At 40.0% G+C, this 23,883-nt stretch overlaps 1 long non-coding RNA gene across 1 annotated transcript in view; it reads right to left on the bottom strand.

The window, feature by feature from the left end:
- Positions 1-246: 246 nt before the first annotated feature.
- The window catches only part of LOC309538494, a 39,377-nt gene continuing 15,740 nt past the window's right edge, over positions 247-23,883 (bottom strand). Inside the window, exon 3 of the long non-coding RNA XR_014222232.1 lies at positions 247-758. This is a non-coding gene — a long non-coding RNA (uncharacterized lncRNA). The remainder of the gene's footprint in view (positions 759-23,883) is intronic.

Here is a 23,883-nt window from a genome sequence, read left to right as displayed (position 1 = left end):
AAATATTTTTGCCACCAGGCAAATACTTTCCTCTTCTTTCAGGCATTGGATAGTTAATATTTTTAAGTTCTGTTGGGCATTTGCATTGTTTTGCTTGCACTGGTTATAATATACATATATTTTCTTGGGAGACTGTGTGTGTGTTGTAATGCAACTCAAGACTATTTTTTAAGTAGAAGGCATCCAAAATATAAATCGGAAAACAATGACTTTTCTGTAATGAGCTGTTGGGATATACATTTTATTTTATTTTAATACCAATTGCAGGAATACTGCAAAGTTATATTAATTGTGTTATTATACATTTAATTATTTCAGCACTGCAAAGATATATTCAACAAAATTAGTAATGGGATGACTCATACTTGCTAATGACAATTCTCACTTTAACTGCATAATATAATCAGAATAAAATGTGGCATAAAAATACATTCTGCACACCATTATTGTTAAGTGCTACCAACTGATTATCAAGACAATGCTAGATAAATGACTAATGCATTGGTACAGAAATTCGATATATAGATTTTTTATACAAAAACACACACCTTTAAACGGAGAAGGCAGGTTATTAAGCGGTTTGTAATATTTACAACATTTCAACCTATGTTCATTTCACTGAAGGAAGAATTTTAATATACATTTTATTCTTCTGAAAACACTGTTCAAGATTACATTGTGATTTTAAGTGGGGATTTGAAGTGGGGCAGAGTGAGTCAGCTCTTGCCAGATTTCTGGTGGCAGTCTTGCTCCCAAACCTACAACATATTAACAACTTGTGGTGAACCTGGTCAGACCCAATTGTAAATAAACAATTTGCTGGAGCAACCTGCTTTTTCCTCATCCTTTGGCATGCCCTGCTGCAGCCAAGACTTCTAGATTTGTTAATCCAGAGTTTCCTGTGACACCTGAATCAGAAAACTGCAGTTTAAGTGGTGCCTACAAACAAATCAGATCCTAGTTTGCAACACTGATTTTAATGCACTGCTTAAACTACTGTTTCCCAGTACAGGTGTCATATGAAGCAGTCATTTAAGTAATCAGAAAATCTAATCTTAATTATGCAATCAAACTTTTCTCCAAAAACTAATTCTCTTTCATAGAGCCTTATGTTAAGGACAAATCAGCTTATGTAGTTTTCAAAGCATTTAGGCCAAAGCAAATTGACATTCATTAGCTTAGGTGAAAAGAGATGTACAACCTTGCTAATGTTTTAAAAGTTCTATAGATTTCAAAGGAGAAGTTAGGAATGGGTTCAAATTTTTACGTTAAATTAATGGGACATTAAAAAGCACTTTACTTTGGCTGGATTGTGGCCTTTCATATTAAGGTGCTTTTAAAAAAAAAGTCTTAGGCAGAAGTGGTTATACTAGCACCACAGAACAGAATAGCCCATTATATCCCCACATATTCAAGCCTAAAAGATCAAAACTCCTACAAACTACAGAATCTAGAAGGAGATAAAACTTTAATAATATGGAGACATGATATTTCAAGTACGTATTTGCCATGAATAACCTTTCCTATACCTACAATTATCTTCCTCTAAACTGATTGTTGTTGACACATGTAATTAATGCTTGCAAAAGGACAAACCAGGAATTAAGGCAGACAGCAATTATATCAAGTGTAATGTCTGCAGATTTGGCATAATGAATGCTCATTGTTTTAAGCACTGCGTAACAGCTATATGAAGAGGACTTGAGAAGCTGCTTTAGAAGGGAAAAAAGTAAGAGTATTGGGGGGGGGGAGGGAATCAGTGCAAATACTGACAAGGTTTGCACTCCTCTTCTATATCCAATCCAGAGGGATAAAGCCCATGTTCTTAATAACATAGCTAAAGCATCCCTATGTATTTTGCTAAGTTTACCATTTTATTCTTGCAATTCTAGTTGGTAGACAAGGATAAAAACTGCCTTAACATAATGAATTGAAAGCTACACAAGATGAGACCCTCGATTGTGACAGTGGAGTTAAAGTAGAATGTAGAGGAGGTTAGATTTAGATCATTATAATAAATTATTCAGGCTAACGTGCAGTTGTGCAAGCTAATTAAGTGTTACAATTATTATTTTTCATCCATTTTTGTCCATTGTAGTTCTTTTCACCAATACTATGAATGGGTTCTATTTTTCAAATGGTTGTTACTATTATTTTGAAAATTTGGGAAAAAGAAGAAGACATGGATTCAAAATTTGTAACCTGGAAATGTAGTCTAAATTTCCACACCAGCTGTCTGGAGCAACTTCATAGCAGTGCCTACCCATTTGTTAGAAGTTTTTTTGTTCCATTCTGAAGGTAACCACAGTTTGTGAGGTTTGGACAAGGGAACAAGCAATGGTTAATCACAACAGAAGCAAATGCTTCTTGTTCCTGTCACGACAGACCATGGTTTACCATAGGATCCAAATTCAGCCCACGTGGGTTGAGTGGTGACTTACAAAGCAGATGTTTATGTTCATGACAACTTCAAGATTGCCCACTTACATAAGCATAATCCACCCTAAACAAGATTGCTGTGCACATCAGCAATAAAATGTTTGTGGCAGAGATACAAGTTCATAAAATATTTACTAAGCATTTGTTTGCCTGGCTGTTGAAACACTGCAAATAATTCTTTGTGCTAAACTTGAAGTGGCTTGCATATTACTTCAAATGTCTGCTTTTGGGTTCCCCCATTGAGACTTCAACATTTACTGAAGCCAACTGAAACCCAATGTAAATTCAGTGACTTTCAGAATTTAAACTACTGCTACAAAATAACAACACCTGCATTTAAGCCGATATATTGGGCTGCTAGTCTCTAACATCACTGCAATAGATAAAAGGAATTGTTTTTTCCTAATATTCATTGAATAGTGGCAAGAAGGTACTCAAGAGCTTGTCCACATCTTAGTTGTTGTTTTGAGCATGTTTTCCTTCTATGACCGCAATGTTTGTTTTATGAAACTTGGTAGCATGAAGCTCACTGCTCAAATATATACGAGTTGCTAAATTAATCCTTTGAAATTGGCAGACTTTGCAGCTCTTGTAACTATTGTAAAAGTATCTTGGTTTATTATGCAAACACCCCTTGGTGCCAAGGGTGACAATGAAATCCTTTTCATAATGAAAATGCATTGTAAACCAGGAAAAAAATGACTACAATAAATCATTTTGGATACCATGTTTTGTTGTGGTCCCAACTCATTACACTCAAAGAATCAGTGTTAAGCTCTACCATTTTATTTTTTGTTGTAGCGGTCTCGTAATTGCAAAGCCATGTACAATGATAGGTTTGGTACAGTGAAACAACTTCAAATTAGAAATTGACGATTTGCGTCTGATATATAATAGGATTCTAGGTAACAATATTGCAACACAGTGATCTGGTTAGTCATGTGTTGTTGCTCGTGCCAGCAATTATTTGATGCTAAAACGAACACAAAAAGATAGGAGATTGCTATACTTTGTTGCAAATCCCCACATAAAGAAGCTTAAAAGAAAGCTATTTCAGCTATTCTGGCTATCAACAAGGTGAAATGGTCATAGGAACAATGACAGGAAGTTAAGTATACGGATTTAGCGGGAAAATGCAAGTGATCAATAACAATGATATGTATCTACTCACATTCTTGCCATTGATGTGAACAATGGCAAAATGAAACACATTCCTGGTTTATCTCTGACTAAATCACCACTAAATCAAAGCATAAGAAGGTTACTCAAGGATAGCATATATATTAATATATGCTATAAATTCAGACTAAAGAATAGTTAAACTGTATGTAATACTCTGGATCTGATTCCATACCTCAATTCAAGGAATCCACTTTAGCTTTAACAGGACAAATACAGATTTACACCATCTTGAACAACATGTACAATAAGTCCATGGTGCGGGGCAACACTATAAAAAAACTAAAGAATGCCACCATTTTGAACCTTGTCAAGAATTAACCAACCAGACTAGCCCTTGCCCTATTTAGAATATTTCACCAAAACTCAGATTAAGTCAAATGAAAGATTTACTATAATGAGAAACTCATATTCTTCCTCCTGCCTGGTGACAGAGTCAAAAATAGTCTTGCAGGATTACAAAAACAGCAAGCAGATTAAGCTATGAAGAGTTTCAAGTATTTGGAACCTATCATTGAAACTGTTGATGAGAAACACTGTGTATAGTGGTACCTCGGGTTACATACGCTTCAGGTTACAGACTCTGCTAACCCAGAAATAGTACCTCGGGTTAAGAACTTTGCTCTAGGATGAGAACAGAAATCGTGTTCCGGCAGCGCAGCGGCAGCAGGAAGCCCCATTAGCTAAAGTGGTGCTTCAGGTTAAGAACAGTTGCAGGTTAAGAACGGACCTCCTGAACGAATTAAGTACTTAACCCGAGGTACCACTGTACTTCCTGACAGTAAGAGCTGTTCGACAGTGGAATTTGCTGCCAAGGAGTGTGGTGGAGTCTCCTTCTTTGGAGGTCTTTAAGCAGAGGCTTGACAACCATATGTCAGGAGTGCTCTGATGGTGTTTCCTGCTTGGCAGGGGGTTGGACTCGATGGCCCTTGTGGTCTCTTCCAACTCTATGATTCTATGATTCTATATATTTGTTGAATTTATATCCCCCCCTTCCTCCTGAAGGAGCTCAGGGACTTCAAAGATATTTGTCACCTGGGTTTTATTTATTGAAGCATTACTCTTTTGAACATTCAAACCTGCCCTTTCATTAACATCTCACAAGTAACTTACTTTGGAGTATTCTCTTAAAAAGTCACTTGACAAATAAATTTTAACACTGTCAATTCTCAAGAGAATCTGACTGGATGGTAATGCATTCTAGCAGGATTTAAGGTAACAACTAAAGCAGTATGAAAAAACTAACCAATTGGGTCAAGTAGGAACACTAAATGACCTAAGCAGAAACTAATTATTGTCAAGGAAGGGGGATGAAATATGGGGGCAATGAACTCAATCCTTTCCATGTCCACAATTTCCCCATTCCAAAATGCATTATATGCATGACTTTCTTCCCACCATCTTAAGCACAAAAAGGCACATTTTGAACACACAGGGAGATTAGAAACTGAAAGCCACTAAGTGTAAGAGCACTGGCTTTGAATGGAGGAGGTTCAACCTCTGACCCTGGGAGAAGGGGGCATAGGCTCATATCTGAAACCCTGGGGAGAGACTGCCAGACAGAGTTGATAATACTGAACTAGATAGACCAATATTCTGATTCAATAGAAGCCATCTTCCAACCTTGCAAAAAGCAGGGTAAGGGATGGAACAGAGAAAGAGAAAGTGGGGAAAATATTAAGCATCCCATTACCATACCCATGATCCAAATTCTCCAACCTAATTTTCCTTTAAGAAAAATCAGCACCAAATCTCAGTTACACGTTTGCACATTATATGAAATTATCATTGGTAAGTTAGATCCAGGGTAGCGAAATAAAAAAACCCCACCATAAAATATTAAAAATAGCAAAAAAGAAACTGTTTGTCATTCCTACAGAAAATTAATGCAAATAGTCATTCCCCAGTGTATGCTTTATTTTCATGTTGTAATGAATGCACTCGTCTGCCCAGTTCAGAATACTCAAATCTATTTCATTTGCTTAGGTTCTCACAGTTCTTCTCAATGTTGAGCTGGCAAGAACAGACACCGACATCTACCCTTGATTAGGCAGCTTAGAAAACTAATTAAGTAATCAATAAGTCATTGACAGCTCTGATAAGCAAGCACAGTCTTAAACCTACAGCAATACTGTTCCCAACATTTAGAAGGTCAGTTATACTGTATAACTATGGTAAACTTGTAGCCATTTAACTATCTATCTATCTCTAGTGGAAAAAGACCCTTTTTTATTTATTCACAATATTTAAATGCTACCCAATAAAGTTTTCAAGTATGGAGGACAACCTAATGCTTTCTTCATACATGAATCTGAATGGACAACAAATGATTCTGAAGTATAGAAATATTTTAGTTCCAAAGAAATTGAACATGTTTCTTTGTCTAGCATTTATGATAGGGAAATGTAACACCTTTCATAGTTGCTGTGACAGCAATTTGCTCATCAGATCCTGTTCTTTGAACAGGCACATCTGACTTTGATGAGTCCATTAGTATACCCAGCAATTACGGTACAACTGGCACCTGTAGTTGACTAACACTGGAAGGTATCAACAAATTTGCGGCAATCTGTTCCATTAGACTCGAACATTCATTTCCAAATATCAAAGGAACTCTACTAATGAGAACCAAACTGCTAAAATCTTCTAATTCTTAGCTGCATCAGATGCCACAGCTCACTGTGGCAATTTTAAAAATCTGGTCATGCAGTAACCAGGCCTGCTTCTCTGCCTACTACAACTATGCTCTGATTTGCCATGTCTCCTTTTTCTTCATCTGCTGGCCTATGTGGCTGCAACCTCACATTATACCAGGCTTATAAACAGCCTTAAAACTAAATGTTGGCACCAAGGTTTAGATATTGACCAAACTGCTGTGATCTAAACCACTGAGCCTCTTGGGCTTGCAGAATGGAAGTTCGGCAGTTCGAATCCAAGTGATGGGGTGAGCTTCCATTGCTGTGTCCCAGCTCCTGCAACCTAGCAGTTCAAAAGCACGTCAATGCAAGTAGATAAATAGGTACCGCTGTGCCAAAAAGGTAAATGGCATTTCCGTGTGCTATGGATTCCGTCACGGTGTTCTGTTGCGCCAGAAGTGGTTTAGTCATACAGAAAGCTGTCTGTGGACAAACACTGGCTCTCTCATCCTGGAAGTGAAATGAGACCACACCCCATAGTCGCCTTTGACGGGACTTAACCGTCCAGGGGTCCTTCAGAATCAGTGATTCAGAATCAGGCTGCCAAACACCTTACTGGCCAAACACCTAGAAGGCTTATATTTTGATTTCCTTTTGCTTAAACAGACTTCTTGTGCATGGAGGAGTCGTAAAATACATGAAAATACTGACATAGGCATTTTGGAGAGACAATAAGAGAACACAGAGAAGGTAACACTATAGTAATCTCAATGAAATGAGATTATAGGTATCTAGCAGAAATTAATGTACTACCAACCAACTGTGGCCAAGGAGGAGCTGTTAACACCAGACACCAAAATCATAGCAAGTGGGTCCCTATGGATGAGAGCTACTTCAAGTGTGAGAGCAGGTGAGTGAGATAGTGGCTATTCCTTGACACTGTCTCTTGCCTGCTTAATTACTTGGTGGCAAAGAAAATAAGGACGCAGCACCAGCAAAAACTTGCTTCTGAGCTTATGCATATTTCTAGAAAGTCCCGCTGAACTCAATGTGTTTTATTAAGTACACATATTCAGAATCAGGCTGCCAATCCCAGTGACTTTGAAAGGATTTCAGCACTCTTATTTTGCACAAGATTACAGCTGTTCAGTCGAATCCCTGTGCATATTTATTCAACAGTATACCACATTGCGTTAAATAAGGCTCATTTCAGGGAAGTTTGTATAGGATCTCAGCCTTAGTTATTACCAGTCAGCTTTCACTTCCATTTTCAAGTAACCACAATTACTAATTATGCCTGAATCAGCATGAACTGTGGTTACTGTTAACTGAAGGTTAGAGTTAACCATAGACTGGTGTCAACCATAGTTTAATGTTGTGAACCAGGCCATTATATAGCCTATTTTTTCTAGCAGAAAAACATTTCCAGTAGAAAAAATGGGGGGGAGTGAGTTATACTGTGAAGTTTAAGTATGAACTCAGTATTTTAACTCACTGCAGTGGAACCTTGGGTTGCGAACGTGATTATTACAGCAGGCACGTTTGCAACCCACAGCATTCACAACCTGCCACGCTATGTCTGTGCACGTGCGAGTTGTGATTCGGCACTTCTGCACATGCGCAAAGCGCAATTTGGTGTTTCTGTGCATGCGCGAGTGCTGAAACCCAGAAGTAACCTGTTCCGGTACTTCTGGGTTTGGCATGGCGCACAACCCGAAAACGTGTAATCTGAAGCGTCTGTAACCCAAGGTACCACTGTATTTTTACTACATGATTTAAGTTATTCATGACTTTAGGCAATTCCTTCTACCTGAAAGAACTGAAGTGTCTTTTTAGATCCTTACGCTATGACCCCAAATCCATTTATGCAAGGAAAAGTACCACTGATGGAATATACTTGTAAGTATTCTACTGGTGGGACTTTCTTCAGTGTAAATGGATTTGGGGCCAGAGTGCAAACGTCTAAAAGTACAATTCAGTTCTTACCAGCAGAAAAGGGAGAAAGCTGAAAGTCCTGTCTTTAGAACCACACAAGAATGCACAGAAGGAAGAGCTTCCATCTGTTCCATCCTCCTCCAGAATTTGACAATAATTAAGTTTTATTATGCAAAGAACTACTAGAAAAGGTGCAGCAAAGATTCCTGTGCAACTTGAGTTTAAGGGGAGGGGGAATAATCCCTACCTCCAATTTCTCCATCTTTCCTTTACTACAAAATCCAGTAATGAGAGTCCAGCAGAAAAAGAGGAGATAAATATAGCAGTAATCCATGAACATATCCTTCAGTAAAAGGTTCTCCAATCTCCTGACTGCTGCAGTAGCTTTTTTCCAAGAGAAAAATCCCAGGAGATAGAGAGGTTGGGATAAGGTCATCATTCTATAATCAATTTATCCTCGTGTTCTTGAAAGTTCCAGCATGAGATCCTGTATTGGGAAACATGCAGGAGGATTCCTACAATGAAAAATATTATGTGGAAATGATCCCCACAGATCAACCTTACATTCCTAAATGGGGTAACAACTGAAAGCACTGCAGATCTCAGTGCAGCCTGACTTCTGTGCATTCAGCTGAACATCTGAACAGAGCTTATACATATAACACTGTGTGCAAGTAAGGTTCTCTCTGTATACTCAGGGACTCTGGAAAAGCAAAGTTCTCAAACCACACAAAGTCTACAAACGTTGTACGTGCACATGAGTACATGGAAGTTAAGACCAGCAACAGGGTGTGCAATCCTCTCCACATGTTCACCGTACAATGTAGTAGGAAGTGTTACCCAAAGTGTAGTAGGAAGTGTTACCCAAAGTGTTACCCAAAGATGGCCCCAAGTCTTCTTGTTGAAAGCAACAAATTAGAGAGAAATAACTATAAATAAAAAGGCAAGGCAATAATGACAGCTACACCAGTTTATGGTTTAACTGAATCTCAGAAAATAATTTCTGAAAAATTCCACCCAACATAAAAAATAACATTTAGCTACATTGTTAAATAGGGGACGCGGGTGGCGCTGTGGGCTAAAGCCTCAACGCCTAGGGCTTGCCGATCGAAAGGTCGGCGGTTCGAATCCCCGCGGCGGGGTGCGCTCCCGCTGTTCGGTCCCAGCGCCTGCCCACCTAGCAGTTCGAAAGCACCCCCGGGTGCAAGTAGATAAATAGGTACCGCTTACCAGCGGGAAGGTAAACGGCGTTCCGTGTGCGGCTCTGGCTCGCCAGAGCAGCGATGTCACGCTGGCCACGTGACCCGGAAGTGTCCCCGGACAGCGCTGGCCCCCGGCCAATAAATGTGAGATGGGCGCACAAACCCCACAGTCTGTCAAGACTGGCCCTTTCGGGCAGGGGTACCTTTACCTTTACCTTTACATTGTTAAATGGGAATCTTGAGACCCTCCCCACATCTCACTGGTGTCAGTTTGGAGATCTGTGCACACAATGAACACTAGCTAGTGCTGTGTGTGATACTTGTATTTGATCCTGTATTAAGATGGGAATAGTTAGCTTGGCATTGCTATCTTCACTCCATTGCACTGTACCCACTTCACATCTATAGTTTCTTCTCTAAATAAACATATGAAACCTGCATAACCTGAATGCAGTGAAGCATAGTACAGTGTTCTGTAAACAGAAGGAAGAACAGCAGTTTTGTTCTAGTTTTTATGGTAAAGTATGTTGTGATTTGCAGATACAGAACTGCTATTCCATGTCAAGTCTTCTCCTACAGGAAACCAGAGTATCACTGGTTTAGTGTAATTTAAAAATTAAACAGAAACCACAAATAATGGATTTGCTATGAGTAGCCTAGAACCTCTCTCTCTTATTTGCTAATTTTGCATGTCTAGAAAGCATTTTAAGTGGGGAGAGTTAGCTACTTAACAGGGTAATTCTTAGGGAAAAGGTACCAAGTGATTAAGAACATCCTAAGTGGCGAGGGGTGGGGTGGGGGTGCCTCAACAGCTTCTGCAGAAATTGTCCTTTTCAATGGGCTGGGAATGTTGACCGATGCCAAGTGAGTTAACACCCATCATACAGGAAACAGGTTATTTGTGAAAGGTATTAACATGCTACAATATATCAGGAAGGCAGTTGATGGATTAACCTGGACCATTCTAGGTGCTCCTGTCAGTCATGGGACAACTTGAGCCTTGCTGACACCAACAACTTCAATGAAATAATAGTTCTGCATAACAAAAGCACAGCTCTGATGTGGTATATATGCCATGAAAGGTTCTCTTACACTCCAGGACTATTTTTCAGGTAAGACTATTTTACAGTCTAGGACTAGGATTTCAGGTAAGTTTTAAATAAACAGGAACAGGACTGCAGAAGAAATGAGAGATTTATCCTGCAGCCATCACCAAATATTAACAGCTAGCCAAATTAAAGTATTACTTAAATCAGGCATAGGCAAACTCCGGCCCTCCAGATGTTTGGGACTACAATTCCCATCATCCCTATCTAACAGGACCAGTGGTCAGGGATGATGCGAACTGTAGTCCCTGTTTGTAAAACAAGCCTTCTTCGGGAGAGTCTGGCTCCTCTCCCAGGCTCCCGGCTTGTTTACCGATGACCTCCCTGGCTGCAATCCCCGCAAGTCCAGGATAGGTCTCAATAGGCGACATCTCCCAGCATGGGAAAATGCACACCCCCTCCCTCCTTGCTTCCTTGGCAGGGAAAGGAGATAGCCAGAAATCTATTTACATCACTTTATTTCTGACTTTGCAGCACTACATAAAACATGTCCGATCACTTCAGTTTCCATCCAGCAAGTGACAAAGACTTCCTGTACATACGCAAGAGGAAGGTCTCAAATTACACACAGGACACAGACTCCCAAAGCCTGTGAACTTCCGGGAATTTACTTTCCCACAGCTAGCCATATCACATGATGTCAACAAGCTGGCTGTTTGCAGCTGCGATGTTCTCATATCGTAACAGTCCCAAACATCTGGAGGGCCAGAGTTTGCCTATGCCTGCCTTAAATCTTGCTTCCCTATAATCTGATTTACTGCAAATTTCACAGGAAATTCTGTGTTTAGCATAACAGCATGCTGGGACCAAAAACAGAAGCAAGGAGGTACAAAATAACAGCGATGTTTTTATTACTTATTTTTATGGAGCAATAAAATTAGAATACCACTTCTTTATTAATATGCTTTTCCTGTAAATGGCTTCGTGAAATGTGCTGTTAAGGGAAAACACTGGGGACAAACCCAGCTAAAGTGAAGCCTTTTTTATATCCCACTAATTTCAATGAGAATGATTTAAAATAGTGTTTATCTAAGAGTGGGCCTCCTCTACTTTCATATGGGAAGCAGTGCGACAGTCCCCCCCAGTGCCTCCTCATGCCTCACCTCTGACTGTGCTGTAGTTCAACATCTTTATAAACAACTTGGACAAAGGAGCTGAGGGGACGCTCATCAAATTTGCAGATGACACCAAACTGGGAGGGGTAACTAATGCCATAGTAAACAGACTGGGAATCAATATGACCTTAACAGCTTTGCCTCTGGGTTTTAGTGTGAACAATATGCCTGATTCTAAGTCATTTTGAGTACTTGGTGGCAGTGGAGGCTCCACCAAGTCTAGTGGGAATTGGATACCTTGGAAGTCGAACGGAATCTGTTCCGGAAGTCCATTCGACTTCCAAAATGTTCAGAAATCAAAGCACAGCTTCTGACTGACTGCAGGAAGCTGCTGCAGCCAATCAGAAGCCGCTGAAGCCCTGTTAGACATTTGGCTTCCAAAAACAGTTCGCAAACCGGAACAGTCACTTCCAGGTTTATGGTGTTCAGGAGCCAAAACGTTCCGAGAACTAAGCTGTTCAAAAACTAAGTTACGACTGTACAAGTTAACTAAACTAGTTATGTAATAGCAATGATATGACTATCTAGCCTACGTTAGCCACAAATTACTCCTAAGTAAGTTGAATCCTATTGTCAATCGCGTAAGCAAATAAGCAGATTTTGAAGTCAATTCATTTCTGGTCCAGCGACATATTCTGCAGCGTGACCAAATGCTAGACCAAACACACCAGAGAGTCAGGATTACATGGCACTGAAAAGGGCAGAGGGAGGTCACAGACTGTAAATAACATCTATATTATCCTGAAGGGTTTTCTGTCACATGCAAAGAGATAAAAGAGTGAGAAAGCACACACAAAATGTATCTCTTTTCTGCACATTTACCTGGGAAAGCATAAATATGCTATAGAAATTGGTTCTACCTATAATTCAAATCTCACTCTGGAGCAGCATGATAATGTTTAAAAGTTAAGAAAGACATAACATTTTAAATATGGCTGAGTTGGTTCAAATATCCATGGGATTCCAGGGCTTTTGTTTTCATGGAGAAAATTGTCTGTTCCATTTGATAATTTTCAAATGTGATTCCTTTTCGCAGTAACTGAGGGAGAATGGTTGTGGAGCAGGAGGCAAGCACAGAAGAAATTGTTGGCACAGAGCTAGTTAGGGGTGCAATTAAGGATGCAACCCTATTCATGCTTACATGGGTGCGAGCCTCACTGAAATTAACAGGATATACTTCTGAGTAAATACGCATAGGATTGTGTTGTAAAGCACTTCCAGAGGCATAAATCAAAGTTACAAAAGTGTAGTGACACTTTTTGTTTGCTTGTTTTAGTGCTTTGGAAAAGCAGCCTAAAACGTTTAAAATCAAATGCAAGACATAAAAACAAACCAGAAACATTTGCAAACCCTTGCTTTATATAAGATGTCAAGTGAAACAGTTCACTTTAAAAAAAGAAAAAAAGTTGCAAGGTTAAACCGTAGTCTGCTCCTGCCAGCAAAATATCTCCAACTTTTACATTGACTTCTTGTCAGGCAAGGTTCTAGCACATCCCAGTAAATACTAAGGAGTTGTTTTCATCTGACTTCAGCTACAACCCGGACTATTTAGGTTTTCCTTCAGTTCCTTTTACATTGGGTAAGCCACAATACCTCTTTCCCCCAAGAAAGTCATGAAGTTTCCTGCTTGGCAGGGGGTTGGACTCGACGGCCCTTGTGGTCTCTTCCAACTCTATGATTCTATGAAGTACCCACCAATGAGTTACAGGATGTAAAAGGTGGAAAATACTAGAAAAAGTATTCACCAAAAAGAGATTTAAGATAATTAACATCACACTGGCATCACATATGTTTTAAATACTGGATTCCATTATGCTTTACTTAATCTGCTTATCCTAATCATCATTATTGAAGCAGTGAAAAATACACAATTATCCACGATTTGTAACACTTGAAGGTAACTATTAGTGACACAATTTCTGTAAATTTAATCCCTCTGGAAGGAACATAGTAAATGAGACATGCTCCCCCTCCAAAACAGTAAAATTGTATCACATCACTATAGGAGTTTTACTAAGATTTTAGTTTCCACTTGGTCATTTTCTCTGTATCATGTTTTAGAGCTCCCAAATGATGTTCACTAAAAACTACCAACCATTTCCCTTTCAGAGTTAACTGTTCCTTCATGGAAGAAAAAATTCAGACCCTCTGTTCATTTAAAATGTACTGGTGCTTTATATTATCACTTTTATTTAGGACACTGCAGATGCTTCAAATTGTATGTGGTAGCTTACACTGTTGTACAGGCAGCAAACACATTCCTGATGCAAAGTGGTTAAAATAAACAGTTAAGACAAGAAGAAAGGATGTGGGCAGATCTAATTACCGTATTTTTCGTCCCATAGGACGAACTTGTGGGCTGGCCGATGTCTGCCCGGCGCACGGGGCGCTCTGCTTCAGGGCGCCTCTCGCGCCGGGCGGCAGGCTGCTATCCACAGCGTGGGGAGCCCTGCGGGGAACTCCTGCAGGGCTCCCCACGTTGCGGATGTCTGTCCGGCGCACGGGGCACTCTGCTTCAGGGCGCCTTGCCCGCCGGGTGGCATGCTGCTATCCGCAGCATGGGGAGCCCTGCGGGGAACTCCTGCAGGGCTCCCCACGCTGCGGATGTCTGTCCGGCGCGCGGGGCGCTCTGCTTCAGGGTGGCAGGAACTCCCGCAGGGCTGCCTAGGCTGCAGATGTCTTCCTGAAGCCTGGAGAGTGAGAGGGGTCAGTGCGCACCGACCCCTCTCACTCTCCAAGCTTCAGTGAAAGCCTGCATTCGCCCCATAGGACGCACACACATTTCCCCTTCATTTTTTGAGGGGAAAAAGTGCGTCCTATAGGGCGAAAAATATGGTACATATATGACCATATAATTTCATATATGACCATAAATAAATAGATTTATTGTTTAATTTTGTTTCTCTCTCCTTTTTGGAGTTCCCAGTTTCATAGAAGCACCTCTTCTTAACACAGGACCAAGCTAGATGTACACTTGTCATCTGGTTTGGTTTTGTGTGGCTTTCTCTTTCACAAATAATCAGTATGGGATCAGCACCATTCTGTGGGGGGTAGGGAGATTTAAACCTTTGTTCTCAACGCGATCCCAGATGGAAACAGGTTACCCACATGTGCTGTTTGCAGTGGGATTTTCTCCTATGTGAACAATAAGCATGGGGTGGGTGGGGACTGGGAGTCTGACTGGGACCACAGCAGAAGCAAAGGGTTTGCTCTCCTTCCTGATAGCATATTCCAGATATGGGTTCGCATTCACACACCAGCTATTTTGCTTTTAGAAAATAAAGAGCTACAAAACAGCCAAATAACAAGCACACCACCCTCCATTATATACAGGGTGACTTCATCATCAACGACTTCAACATAAAGTAGTAACATGCATATATGAAACAACAACTGCAAATCGACACCACAGAACAAATTTTTAGTCACCTCTAAAGTTATTCCTCTAAAGCTATTCATATATTGAGTGCAGTCAAATGCTGAACCTAGTCAACTTCTACAGGCAATACCATTCCAACACCTATCCTTATATAAACTGAGAAGGTAACAAGGCACTGAGTGGTATACCTCTTGTCAGTTCTCAAAAGGAAGATGCTTGGTATTTATTGTAGATGATGCTGCAGTAGATGCAGCTGCTCACAGCAAAACACTGTTGAGACCACACAGAATTTCTGCTAAGGGGGTTTAATATTGCTCACAACCCTAGAAAAATGTTAGTTCTCAAACTTCCTTGGGCAAGTCATGGAAGTGCAATCATTTTTTAAAAAACTGATTATATCTGCAAAGCAGAAAGGCCTTCAAAGAAACAAAGGTCATTTCCTCTACACGACACGAAATGAATTGATCCTTGTAATGTGCTGTTATGCCGTAACAGCGAATTATTGTTGTTGTTGTTGTTTAGTCATTTAGTCGTGTCCGACTCTTCGTGACTCCATAGACCAGAGCACACCAGGCACTCCTGTCTTCCACTGCCTCCCGCAGTTTGGTCAAACTCATGTTGGTAGCTTTGAGAATACTGTCCAACCATCTCGTGCTCTGTCATCCCCTTTTCCTTGTGTCCTCAATCTTTCCCAACATCAGGGTCTTTTCCAGGGAGTCTTCTCTTCTCATGAGGTGGCCAAAGTATTGGAGCCTCAGCTTCAGGATCTGTCCTTCCAGTGACCACTCAGGGCTGATTTCCTTAAGAATGGATAGGTTTGATCTTCTTGCAGTCCATGGGACTCTCAAGTCTCCTCCAGCACCATAAATCAAAAGCATCAATTCTTCGGTGATTAGCCTTCTTTATGGTCCAGCTCTCACTTCCATACATCACTGCTGGGAAAACCATAGCTTTAACTATACAGACCTTTGTCAGTAAGGTGATGTCTCTGCTTTTCAAGATGCTGTCTAGGTTTGTAATTGCTTTTCTCCCAAGAAGCAAACGTCTTTTAATTTCATTGTCACCATCTGCAGTGATCATGGAGCCCAAGAAAGTAAAATCTCTCACTGCCTCCATTTCTTCCCCTTCTATTTGCCAGGAGGTGATGGGACCAGTGGCCATGATCTTCGTTGTTTTTTTTTAGTTGAGCTTCAGACCATATTTTGCACCCTCCTCTTTCACCCTCATTAAAAGGTTCTTTAATTCCTCCTCACTTTCTGCCATGAAGGTTGTGAAATCTGCATATCTGAGGTTGTTGATATTTCTTCTGGCAATCCTAATTCCGGCTTGGGATTCATCCAGCCTTTTTGCATGATGAATTCTGCATATAAGTTAAATAAGCAGGGAGACTTGTTATACTCCTTTCCCAATTTTAAACCAATCAGTTGTTCCATATCCAGTACTAACTGTAGCTTCTTGTCCCACATAGAAATTTCTCAGGAGACAGATGAGGTGATCAGGCACCCCCATTTCTTTAAGAACTTGCCATAGTTTGCTGTGGTCAACACAATCAAATGCTTTTGTGTAGTCAATGAAACAGAAGTAGATGTTTTTTCTGGAACTCTCTAGCTTTCTCCATAATCCAGCACATGTTTGCGAATAGTAAATTCAAAAAGAGATTTGACGAACTCAAAACATCACTGGCTATTAACCAAGATGATCAGGAAACACCTTGTCTTGGCAAGATTTTTCTAAAATGCAGGATAGTTACAAGGTGCACTGCAGTAACAGTGCTGAATATTCTACTCATATCAACATACAGCATCCACTAACACTGAATTGTTAGTTATTTGAGTGCCAATCCTTTTAACGCCCAGCAGCAGCATCCATACACAAAAAAGTGAGGTAAACAGTCTGCCCCACTGTCTCTGCCATTGGCACCGATTTTGGGCAAGATCGCATCCAATTTGGGTGAGACCTCACCCACTATCGGCATGATCTTGCCTGAAATTGGCTGATGGCAGCACATTTCTCTGCCAGAGGTGGATGTAGTAAGGCATGCAGTGGCAGCAGAACAGGCAACAGCGGCAGGAGCAGGTAGGTAGTGGCAGCAGTGGTGACAGAGCAAGGTTCACAATGAATGGAGGAGCTAAATGCCTTAATGCACTGCCTTGAAGGGTGAAGTCAACAGAGTATTTTGTTGAGTAAGTCACACTGTAAAATTCTGGATCCAAGAATAGCAGTTTCATCTGTGACGGAGTATCTCTGGTCCCGGATATAGAAATGACTACAAGAGACCAGCTTTTCAAAGCTACATATATATCATTAAATAAACCATGTATGATGGAAAGCTAACAAAAAGAATACATAATAAAAGTTGGATTGTAATCCAACATAATATGAAATGGCGCTGTAGATGTGATTAAAGTATATATAGAATAGAAACAGATGAATAAAAATGCTTGGTAGCATGGAAAAGTGACTGCAATGTGCCAATAAACCATAAAAATGGAAAACAAAGTATACTTCTCCAAACACTTCTATAAATTAACTCCAAAACACATCCCAAACACATAACAAAAGAAAACGAGAGCACACTTCAAGCTGAAATAATCTCCTATTATGTTTCTTTCATATGCCCAGATTGGATAAAGTCCCAGCTAAGATAGCAAGGCTGTCATTGATTTTTGTTTGTGCAAGATTTCATCTTTTTGTAATGGAATATTATTATTATTCATATCATTAATTACAGTATTGCTATTCAATGGCCACTTGTATTAATGTAATCCCCATGACCTCAGATAAATTATAGGAGTGTTACTGGTCACTGAATTGCCACCTAATTATTATAAACAATGCTTCAGTTCTAATTACAGTTGAGAATAAATCCTATTTTGATATGCATAAAGTCTTTGCAATTGAAAACATTTTAAAGAATGTGTAATTACCTAAATGGATCATGCCCATATTTTTAATAGCTCTTATGTTTGATATGTTTAATATGACACATCCAAGTTTCTTGCATATTATTTCTACTTTTATAACTGGTATTTTAACTTCTATTTTATTATGCATTCCATTATATTTTCCATGCAACATTAATTCATGAAACTATATTGTGGTTGATGACGGCAGCTGAACCCTCTCAGTGGAATTAATTAAGGGATAATCTCTCTTGCTTTGTAGCATACAAACCAATAAATGGCTGCTGAGATTAATAGCTTAAGCAAGGCTAAAGTGTTCAGTGAATTCCAAACCCTACTTATTACATACACTACAAAGAAAGAAAGATTACAGTTAAACAATAACTAAGTATATTGCAAAGAAAAACAAGAAAACAAACAATTTCTTTCACACATTTAAAGGTGCCTCTTTGAAAGCTTTTTCATTATTGAATGCATGAAGTTGAGTAGCATCCAAACTTAAAGTGTATTAACACTAGAAAGAACCTCACAGTGGATCCCAAACGATTGCCATATGGATAGTTTAACTAAGCAGAAATGGGTGATAATGCGGATTAATAATATACAGGAAGTCAAAAGTGGGTGGAGCTATATGCTTGAAGCAACATTTAGACAAACCTTTAACTTATATCAGGGATAAACAACATGTTTTGCATCAGGAGGCAGTCACCAAGTTAGAATGAGCCAAAAGCTGCATTAAAATTATGCAAAATTGCATACTTATACATACAGGCATGGTGGATTTTCCATGACACCTGCTATGTGTTAAAGGTGCATAAATTATGCGTGGGTTTTTTCTTCTCCCTCTCTTTTCAAAATTATGGAACCTAGAGTCTTTCAATACAGTTGAATGGAAGGAGATTCAGGACAAACAAATAAACACAGAGAACCAGCTTCTCCTGAGGATTCTGGAAGATGTCGCTCTACTCCCAATCCTTGGCAAGGAAAGGTACTCTGATGCAGCCAGGACTAGCCAAAATTTAGGGGGGAAATGATGCAATGGTCATTCTTCCAGGGCTTGCAACAGGGGAAAGCAGGCACAGTGCAGCATCCACTTTGTGAATCCCTGGGAGCCTTTACTAGCATTCATTCCCAATGTTTTGGAATTTTAGAGCCCTTGAATGGAAAAGCAGTAGGATCCACTGGCATCCCTAAAATGTGCATGATCAACTCTCCTCCAAACTTTGTTGATTGTTGTAGAATTAAGAGTTCTATTCACCTTGATCTTCCACTCATGTTAATACAACTTGTACTAGGAAAGTTTCTCACGGTTTGCTTCCATTCTTTTTATATATGTAGCACAGAAATCAGCCTTACATATAAGTACTGGAAACAACTGTTTCATGACTTTAACACAATTAGTTATGTACAAAAAAATTCCAAGCTGATTGCTTATTTGTAAATTATAGAAAATAAAGTTTAATAGCAGATACATTTCCAGTTCAAATTGCCCCATTCTGTCTTTTTCACCCAAAGGTGAAAAATGTATGTGACCTAATTTACTTCATTGCATATAGCAATTGGTAATGACTTGTATGTCATTATGTATGTCTCTGCAATTATCTCTCTCCACAATTACTTTTAATAATACTGCAAGCTAGTTAGCAGACAAAGCAGAGTTAACTGTTTGCGGATATAAAATAAAAATGATGAAGATTTAGTAAGGAAATACTCAGCTTAATAAATCAACATTAGTTGCATGCAATATTAAGGTAAAGGTAAAGGTACCCCTGCCCGAACGGGCCAGTCTTGACAGACTGTGGGGTTTGTGCGCCCATCTCACATTTATTGGCCGGGGGCCAGCGCTGTCCGGGGACACTTCCGGGTCACGTGGCCAGCGTGACATCGCTGCTCTGGCGAGCCAGAGCCGCACACGGAACGCCGTTTACCTTCCCGCTGGTAAGCGGTACCTATTTATCTACTTGCACCCGGAGGTGCTTTCGAACTGCTAGGTGGGCAGGCGCTGGGACCGAACAGCGGGAGCGCACCCCGCCGCGGGGATTCGAACCGCCGACCTTTCGATCGGCAAGCCCTAGGCGTTGAGGCTTTAGCCCACAGCGCCACCCGCGTCCCTGATGCAATATGCAATATTACCATACATCAAATTCTGCCCTCTACTCAAAGTCAAAACTACTATTAATGTTAATGAGGATTTTCCTTGAATAATATTAAAGGGAAATTTAAACTTTGATCTCTGTTAAAAGATTATGCTAATGAAATATTTAACTTAGAATTTTGGAAAACTGAACTTGGGAATGTATAAAATAGGAACTGGATACTATATGCAACCCACTGCAATTTCTGATTATAGCTTCACCTTCCCACCCCAGGTCTCAGAACCTAGGAGAGAGTGTTGTCATATTCCAAATACATGCTAGTTCATAAGTTCAACTTACTTATTTACAACTAGCGGCCATCACAAAGTTAAAACCGGTTGTAATCTATCATTCAAGTCACAACATCTATCTGCACAGGTTTAAATCTTATTTAGCTTGCAGCTATAATACTGCTTATAGTGCTATTTTAGACATTTATTTTGATCTAACAATGTAATTTACTACTCCTTCAAACCATCATCCCAAAGCCTAACATTTACAGGTACAGTGGTACCTTGGGTTAGGTACTTAATTCGTTCCGGAGGTCCATTCTTAACCTGAAACTGTTCTTAATCTGAAGCACCACTTTAGCTAATGGGGCCTCCTGCTGCCGCTGCGCCGCCAAAGCCCGATTTCTGTTCTTATCCTGAAGCAAAGTTCTTAACCTGAAGCACTATTTCTGGGTTAGCGGAGTCTGTAACCTGAAACGTATGTAACCTGAAGCATATGTAACCCGAGGTACCACTGTACTATCCTTGATGTCCTTAAGTAGAATGCTTTCTGGAGAAAATCTAGCTAAGGATATTCTGAAATTTTATTTCTGAGTCTTTGAACAATCCTATGACCCATGCTTATTTACACACATTTTGTATCTTTTCTTATTCTTTCACTGATAAGCAAGTGAACACGACATGCTGCACAGAAGTCAATGGCAAAATTCCTAGTAGTATTAATGGATCTGGATTTCACCCAATATGTATTTATGGATGCATACTGTGTTACATTCATGTCTTATCATATTCACTATTTCTCATGAATGGGCCCACTCACTATACATTGATAAAAAGTTTTTGCAGATTTTTGCAAAATTCTGAGATTACAGTATAGGTCACAATCACATTCAGTGCTGACAGATTACATATGTAATGGAAATTGCACTGGATTTAGTTCCACGGTTTGTCAGTGGATACACTAGCAAGACCAATAAAGGGTGTGATGTTGTATATCTCCATTGACATGAACAGAACTTTTGCCCTTAAGGATCTGTCTCTCTCTGTCACTGAAATAAATTAAGAAAAAATATGATTAAGTAACTACTGCACATATACTGTATTGATTTTCAGTATTGATTTTGTGTTGGCATTTGGAGTCATGCCTCAAGAAAGCTTCAACGTTTTATGTATTTACAGCTGTCAGTTGGTAAGGGGTCATTTGTTCTCTCCAAATGAAACATGTCTCTGAATCTCACAAAAAAGTTAGATCTTTTCTGTAGACAGGATTCTTGATCAGCTTCCTAGTGCAAGAAGGTAAGATCATATTTTAAATCAGTATGGTTCAAACAAAACTGAGTTATTTGAATTATGCATTTTCCCTTCACTAGTCGGCTAATACGACAGATACAAATTAAGTCTCTCTCCCTAAACCCTAGGGAACCATTCCATAATAGCCTGAGAGCAACAACCAGTGATGAGTCATCATCTCACAAATAAATGGTTCCTAGCCAAAAAGAAAAAAAGGCACATACTGTTTGTGTGGGAGTTCTGGTTAAATATGTACTTAAGAAAAATCAGCTTGACTGTTAGTTCTTTCATCTTATTTTTAATGCTGAAAATTGCCAGTTGACATTCCATGTAGATGGGGAAATGAGAAGCAGTTCCCAAACTATTGACAAAAATCACATTTTGTCTGCAAAATTCCATCCCGTTGTTAAATAAGAACAGTAATGATGATGATAGGTTTTGGGGTTCCATTGAGTCCCCGTGGCTTTTGGCGCCACATCGATTGCTTTGTGCTTTCACAGATGAAGATTACAAACTGCTGAGTCCATTTAGTTTGGAGCTTTCTGGTAGCACCTGCACCAGTTATATATTTTGCATAGGTGACATTGGGTAAATTGAAGTAGTTCATTAAGAAGCACTTTTGCAGATAATCTTTCATGCATGGGAAAACTACAGCTCCAGTTTCATTCACTTCTGGTCTAAGTGGATGAGACAATAACTGGGACTCAGTCACAACTCAGTCTAAGTTGGCACAAGGTACCCAATCTCCACCATTTTTTGCAACATGGACCATAGAAAACTTTCTTGAGTATAATGACTTCCTACACAATAACTCTGCTATGATTAATTTCAGTTCAGCTGGGAAATGACGGGGTGTGTGTGTGCTTTGCATCCATTTTCTATCTACAGTGGTGCCCTGCAAGACGAATGCCTCGCAAGACGAAAAACCCATTAGACGAAAGGGTTTTCCGTTTTTTGATGCGCTTCGCAAGACGAATTTCCCTATGGGCTTGCTTCGCAAAACGAAAAAGTCTTGCGAGTCTTGCGATTTCCCCCCCTTTCCCCCCTTTTTCTAATCCTCTAAGCCGCTAATAGCCTTTTAGCCGCTAAGCCGCTAATAGCCGCTAAACCGCTAATAGCGCTAATCCGCTAAGCCGCTAATAGGGTTGCTTTGCAAGACGAAAAAACCGCTAGACGAAGAGACTCGCGGAACGGATTAATTTTGTCTTGCGAGGCACCACTGTAGTCATAAAATGTGCCTTGTTAAACAAAGTGATGGAAGATGGTTGTTTGTTTTGTAAAGGGTGTCCGGAGCTTATTCAACTGTTGCAGAGGAATCAGATACTTTCTCTCAAACAAACACTTCTGCTGTACTTTAATTTTAGTTAGTTTGCTGCTTGGAAAAGTGCTATTTGCCACTGTGATGGAAAGTGCTTCAAAGAATCCGGATATGCATATCTGTATTAGCCATAAAGGGGCGGGGGGAATCCACACAGCTAGTATGCTGGGTTTAAAAGCCAACCTGGATATCTTCACCTATCAAAAAACCTGTGGGTTTTGCTTACAGATGAAGACAAGTCTAGATAACAGGTGGTTTCTGCAGTTCCAGAGAACTGGTCATTTTTATATTTCTCCTTCCCAAAAGACCTTTATGCAACCTGATAGCTGTACAGAATCTAGAATTGTCTTTCCATATTCCGCCTTAAGACAGATGCAGGCTCACAGCCAGAAAACACCCCCCCCCCCGGCTCACTGTTTAATTTACAATCTAGCCTGATGAAGCTATCTGGAAAACCTCCCATACCCCCAGGCAGCATGGAAAATGGTCAGAGATGATTGGACTCATAGTCCAAGATACATGGGCAATGGCAGGTAGGGGAAAGCTGTCCTGGCTATCAAACAGAACAAAATGTTGCCAAGTGGGATGTACCTATTTCCTCTTCCAGTCTAGTGAGCCACACCTTCTCCCGGAACACTCCTCTGTATCCTCTCTCATCTGGTATTCCATTCCACAACTCCATCCTCTACAAGAAGTCAGGTAGGCAACTGAACAGGCTCAGTCCCACATGGGGCTGTTTTGGGGGCTTCCCCATTCCCTTAAGAACTTTTTCGAGGTACTTCTGAAAAACCTCGGATTTCACCCATTCCTCTCTCATTTTTGAGAATTTTGGCTATACAAGGACTGGGATGTGCATCTAAAATTTGGAAATCAAATTGATTATTAAGGGAGCAGTCTTAAGCTCAAATTCTTCGGCTGAGAGGACCACAGGAACCAGCAGCAAAATAGCAAATATGGCATTATCATGACCTCTAATACAGTAGAACAGTCCACTGTTATATTTGCTCCACTGCCAA

The sequence above is a fragment of the Podarcis vaucheri genome (genome assembly GCF_965113315.1).
Source record: "Podarcis vaucheri genome assembly, chromosome: 8".
NCBI classification, from domain to species: Eukaryota; Metazoa; Chordata; class Lepidosauria; order Squamata; family Lacertidae; genus Podarcis; species Podarcis vaucheri.
This window is presented reverse-complemented; position numbering and strand designations above follow the sequence as displayed.